Here is a 6342-nt window from a genome sequence, read left to right as displayed (position 1 = left end):
GAAAGAAAGAAAGAAAGAAAGAAAGAAAGAAAGAAAGAAAGAAAGAAAGAAAGAAAGAAAGAAAGAAGAAAAAGGAAGGAAGGAAAATAATGAGAGAGAGAGAGAGAAAGAAGAAAAAGGAAGGAAGGAAAAGAAAGAGAGAGAGAGAGAAAGAAAGAAAAAGGAAGGCCAGGAAGGAAGGAAGGAAAAGAATAAGAGAGAGAGAGAGAGGAAAGAAAGAAAGAAAGAAAGAAAGAAAGAAAGAAAGAAAGAAAGAAAGAAAGAAAAGAAAAAGGAAGGAAGGAAGGAAGGAAGGAAGGAAGGAAGGAAGGAAGGAAAAGAATGTGTGTGTGTGTGTGTGTGTGTGTGTGTGTGAGAGAGAGAGAGAGAGAGAGAGAGAGAGAGAGATGGAAGAAGGGAGAGAGGAGAAGGAAGGAGGGAGGGAGAGGATGTCCATTTAATCCTGAACCTAACTGGGTGATGGAACCAGATAAAAACAAAGCAACATGTGGGCTCCTTGGTGCTCTCTGAGCTTGATTCCTTGGTTGTAGACGTTTCACTACCCAACTAGGTAACATCATCAGTGCTACTAGGATTTACCCTCATTCTAAGAAGGATGCACCCACTGCCCTGCTTGCCTTGGCCACAAACGTAGCCTACCCCCCCCCCCCCCTTGTCTCACCTTGTTATTGCAATAATAAAACTTTCTCTGCTGCATCTCTTTTCCTAACAGTCTTGTTTGGATGGTGGGAACAGGAAAAACAAACAAACCAACCACTTACCTCTCCAGCCCTGCAGCTGGCAAGGTGAGGAGGCACCTGCAGGGGTTTCTAGGGGACGTGCTGGGAAACGAGAGAACGATCAAGAGCTGTAGAAAACACCCCCCCTCTGTTTCCTAAAACTCTTGACCCTTCTCTCGTTTCTGGCTAGCGGAGATTGGCTTGCTGTTCAACACTCTCTGTAAATAGCTCACCAGAGGAGGTGCATGCAAAGAGTTCTTTAGGGACCGGTTCATATTCTGGCTGAGTTTTTTTCCTCATCGGTGGCGTTCTAGGTTGTGTGGGACGCCAGGTGTGGATGGAGAGGTGCGTTTGTTAGCCTGCTTTTAACTTCCCCGTAGCTTTACTTTTTAAGAGGTCAAAATAGTGTCATCTTTAAGGTGCTCTTTGTGGGTTCAGCAAAGTCTCGCTGGTGATGTGAGATTTATAGCCGGGCAAAATGATCGGTGAATGTACCGGACTTATTGATTTTTCTGGGATGCATTCTCTTTCCGTTATATTTTTGTGGTTGCAAAGGGTTGCCAAATCGGATTTTATCCATCCCTGGTTACTTCCATTCACTTGGCCACCGGCAGTCCAATTGTCGGGGAGAATATTTTAATGTTTTCCTAAAATATGTGTGTGTGTGTGTGTGTGTATTTCCACAATGTGTCAAGAAGGCAAACTTTCTCTCACTCATCTGCTTCCAAGATCTGTATCTCCAGTAGGAGGCATAAATAGGGATCTGTACAACCATTAATTCCAATAGACATCATCAATTCACACTTTGGTCCAAAGAAATCAAGGATGACCAATCAATCAGAATAGAGCTGGGAGGGATGTTGGAGGTCTTCTAGTTCAACCCCCTGCTCAAGCAGGAGACCCTATACCTTTTCGGACAAGTCCAGTCTCTTCTTAAAAGCCTCCAGTGTTGGAGTACCCACAACTTCTGGTGGCAAGCTGTTCCACTGCTTGATTGTTCTCACTATTAGAAAATTCCTCCTTAATTGCAGGTTGCTTCTTTCCTTGATTAATTTCCATCCATTGTTTCTTGTCCTGCCTTCTGGTGCTTTGGAGAATAGCTTGACCCCCCCCCTCTTCTTTGTGGCAGCCCCTCAAATACTGGAATAGTGCTATTATGTCCCCCCCCCCAGTCCTTCTTTTCTCTAGACTGGCCGTACCCAAATCCTGCAGCCGTTCTTCGTATGTTTTAGTCTCCAGTCCTTTGATCATCTTAGTTGCTCTTCTCTGCACTTATCCCCCAAAATCTCAACATCTTTTTTGTAATGTGATGATCAAAACTGGATGCAGGATTCCAAATGTGGCCTTACTAAGGCTTTATAAAACGGTACTAATACTTCATGTGATTTTTGATTCTACATAATCAAATATTTTGACCACATAAAGGCAATTGCATTTCTACTTGGCAAGAGTTTCTTGGATGTGGCTTCCTCCTTCAGTCAATCAGGTCAGAGGGTCATGAGAGAGAAGGAATGAATACCAAGGCATTGATATTCAGTGGTAGACTGCTCCTGAAGCTGGAGGTTCTGGATCACTTGTACACAACCCTTTAATTTAACCTAGGCTTCTTTCATTTGTCATCCTGGGGGAGAGGGGTCTCCGATCCAGAACTCTTCCAAATCCAGATGAGAATTGCAACTGTGAGACGAATCTAAGTGCACACTGTGAGAGTTAGCGTTGTGTATTTGTGTATTGCCTACTGTAGTGTCTAATCTCCGTTAGAGGAGTTATGTCAGATCAAACTGCCAGGCCCAGATGGGAATGACATAATAAAAGATACATCCTGATTCCCGAGATGGGATTACGAGGTCTCCAAAGGATTTCCGTGCCAGCTGAATCAACCTTGCTTACGAAGAGAGGATTATGATCTTATTTCTTGGCATGGAAACCTTCTGTAGCTTTTGTTTTCTGATCTCAGTGCTGCACATGGGGCATAAACGGCCTTGGAATTGTTGATTAAATCCAATTTACGGGGATCCCTCTGCTCAGGGGTCTGCAACCTGCAGAATTTAGATAGGTATTATAGGAATATAATAGGAAAGGTATTATAGAGAGAAAGACCTGGATAGGGATCCTGGAGAGCTGAAGAAGCTTCTTGGAGGAGAAGCGAAAGGTCTTCAAAGAAAAACAAGAAAGTCCAGTTGCCTCGTGAAAAAAAAAGCACCTTTGGGACTTGGATAGAAACAGGCAAGAACTGGGCAAAGAATCCTTCCTCAGTCATCGTTGTCGTTTTAGTCTTGTGTGGAAGGTGATTCCCTGACCAGAATTGATTTCCTTGGAGAAGAGATGACACCGGTGTCATCTCTTCTCCAAGGGGTGGACTTCAACTCCCAGAATTCCACAGCCAGCATGGGAGTTGAAATCCACCCCTCTTAAATGTGCCAAGAATGAGAAACATTGGATTACTCAGTCCAGAGATTGAAACAAGTGTGAGAAAGAAACTCAAAAAAAGCATCTCTTGGTTTTATTTAGTGTATGATGGGTCAGAAAGAATTAATTTCTTTCTTTCTTTCTCTTTCTCTTTCTCTTTCTCTTTCTCTTTCTCTTTCTCTTTCTTTCTTTCTTTTTTCTTTCCTTCCTTCTTTCCTTCCTTCTTTTCTTCTTTCTTTCTTTCTTTCTTTCTCTCCTTCCTTCCTTCTTTCCTTCCTTCTTTCTTTCTTTCCTTTCTTTCTCTCTCTCTTCCTTCCTTCCTTCTTCCTTCACCCCTCTCTCACTCCCTTTCTCCATCATTTCCTATCTTCCTTCCTTCCTTCCTTCCTTCCTTCCTTCCTTCCTTCCTTCCTTCCTTCCTTCTTTCTTTCTTTCTTTCTTTCTTTCTTTCTTTCTTTCTTTCTTTCTTTCTTTCTCTCTCCCTTCCTTCCTTCTTCCTTCACCCCTCTCTCACTCCCTTTCTCCGTCATTTCCTATCTTCTTTCTTTCTTTCTTTCTTTCTTTCTTTCTTTCTTTCTTTCTTTCTTTCTTTCTTTCTTTCTTTCTTTCTTTCTTTCTTTCTTTCTTTCTTTCCCAAACCCCTGAAAGAAAGACTCTTAAAAGGACAAGGTAGGGTTAGGGTTAGCAGAAATTTGCTTTGCAGGAAAACATTGTGGGGAACATTTGTTTTACGTAAAGAATATTTGATCTGCTTTCAACATACATCTTCCTTCTTCCTCCTCCCAAATTTTGTAATTTTGTATTAAAGCTCTTCTTGGGGTTTTTTTTGTTTTTTTTTTGCCTTGGTTGTTGTTGCATGCAAGTTGAACAATCCAGATCTGATTTCCTTCCTTTATTTCATGCACAGATAAGCGTATACGTGGTACAGTAAGGGACAGGCTAAGATTTGCCTGAAATATTTCTGAGAAATGTAGTAAAATGTTTTCCGGTGAGGTTAGTCAAGAGGCAGAAAAACTACAGTTTCAAATTGAACAATTTAACACATCATTTCACAACTCCCGAATTGCCACAAATTCATCTCAGGAGGCCAAATGGCCCATAGCATATTTTGAGAGCTGGCTCTTTTGTAGACGCAGGAAGCGGGAGCGTTTACAGGTCAACGAAGAAGGCAATATATAAATATCCCCCTGGGATATTTCCTGAATGAAACACGGACATCCATTGTGATTATAATGACCCCTTTTAAAAATAATCACCCCACCACCAATAAGGTGATTTATAGAAAGTCCTTGACTTACAACCCCGATGGAGCCCAACATTGATGTTGTTAAGCGGGTTTTGCCCCATTTTACGACCTTTCTAGCCACGGTTGTTAAGTGAGTCATTGCAGTTTTTAAGTTAGTCAATCGGTCGTTCTGTGAATCTGGCTTCCCCCGTTGACTTTGCTCATCAAAAGGACACAGAAGGGGATCGCGTGATCCCGGGAGACGCTGCAACCGTCGTAAATACGAGCCAGTTGCGAGTTGCATGCAGTATCGATCCTTTGGTTGGGTAACCTCAAATATTTCAAGCCCTGATCCGTGATGCCTTAGGAAGAAAGCATGAATCGCCACCACCCAAAGCCACCCGCAAGCATTCCTCTGGCCTGAGTTGGTGTGTGGGTGTGTGAATCCAGTTAGTGAGATAAATATGCAAAGAATTCAGAAAGGACTCTGTGATCTTAAGGAGTGTAAAAATACTTTATTCATTTGTTTGTTTGTCTGTCTGTCTATCTTATCTATCATCAGTCTATCTATATCTATCTATCATCAGTTTATATATCTCTCTCTCTCTCATTATCATCTGTCTATCTATCTATCTATCTATCTATCTATCTATCTATCTATCTATCTATCTATCTATCTATCCATCCATCCATCCATCCATCCATCCATCCATCCATCCATCCATCTATCTATCTATCTATCTATCTATCATTAGTCTATCATCTGTATCTATCATCTGTATGTCTGTCTGTCTATCTATCTGTCTGTCTATCTATCTATCTATCTACCTACCTACCTACCTACCTACCCTCTATCTATCTATCTATCTATCTATCTATCTATCTATCTATCTATCTATCTATCTATCTATCTACCTACTTACTTACCTACCTACCTACCTACCCACCCTCTATCTATCTATCTATCTATCTATCTATCTATCTATCTATCTATCTATCTATCTATCATTAGTCTATCATCTGTATCTATCTATCATGTGTCTGTCTGTCTGTCTACCTACCTACCTACCTATTTATTTACGGTAGGTCAATGTTTCTCAAGCTCAGCCACTTGAAGATGGATGGACTTCAACTCCCAGAATTCCCCCAGCCAGCTTACTGGTGTAGGGGGTATTCTGGGAATTGAAGTCCCAATGCTGGGCGCTGAAGTCCATCCCTCTTCAAGTGGCTGAGCTTGAGAAACACTGAGGACGAAACCATCCATCAGGCTGTGGGTGTCAGGAAGTGAAACAGTGCTCTTGAGTGGGTCAAAGGCTAACTGGGATTGCTTCAACCTCTGTGGGGTGTCCATCTTTCATGCACTACTCCCGCCTGACCAGTTTGCAGGGCATCCAGAACTTCCTCCCTCTTTTATCTTTTCTCCTACTTTGTTATCTTCCTGATCTTCTATCTTCTCTGAATTCCCCTTATGGAACATTCTGATGAGAGTGAGGCTGTCCCATGTTATCTTTATGGCTCAAACTATGACTTTATGGCTTTAAACTATGTTCTATTTCAACCTCCTTCTCAAAGGGTGAAGGTGATTCCAGTGTGGCCATGTCTCTAAACCTTTCCTGCTCACGTTTATCCTGCAGTTTAGCCCATAGCCCTTGATCTTCTGCTTTTTCTTTACTGACAGAGCTTCTGGAGGGAAAGAATGCATAATGAATGAGTATATATAAAGGAGCTACAATGCCACAAGGTCCTTCTTAATGATTGGTTCTGAAGTTATATTTTTTTTCCTGTCCTCTAGCCGTTGGCCTGTGCTCACTCTTTGAGAAAAGATAAAACTTCTGCATTGTGATAAAATACACAAAGAAAAGTCCAAAGTCAAAGACTTTGCAAAGAAAGTTCTTTTACAATCCAACACTGTTGGATACGATCCCATCTTTAGTAAAAACGTTTATTTGATGTAACTTTAGAAGAGTCGTCCAACCACTTACACCTTAT

At 41.6% G+C, this 6342-nt stretch overlaps 1 protein-coding gene across 1 annotated transcript in view; it reads left to right on the top strand.

Moving 5' to 3' along the window:
* SEMA7A (semaphorin 7A (John Milton Hagen blood group)) overlaps positions 1–6342 on the top strand; it is a 42663-nt gene that overhangs the window by 10697 nt on the left and 25624 nt on the right. The window lies entirely within an intron of this gene.

This window comes from Protobothrops mucrosquamatus, unplaced genomic scaffold (assembly GCF_001527695.2).
Source record: "Protobothrops mucrosquamatus isolate PMUCROS unplaced genomic scaffold, P.Mucros_1.0 scaffold1225, whole genome shotgun sequence".
In the NCBI taxonomy this organism is placed as follows: Eukaryota; Metazoa; Chordata; class Lepidosauria; order Squamata; family Viperidae; genus Protobothrops; species Protobothrops mucrosquamatus.
This window is presented reverse-complemented; position numbering and strand designations above follow the sequence as displayed.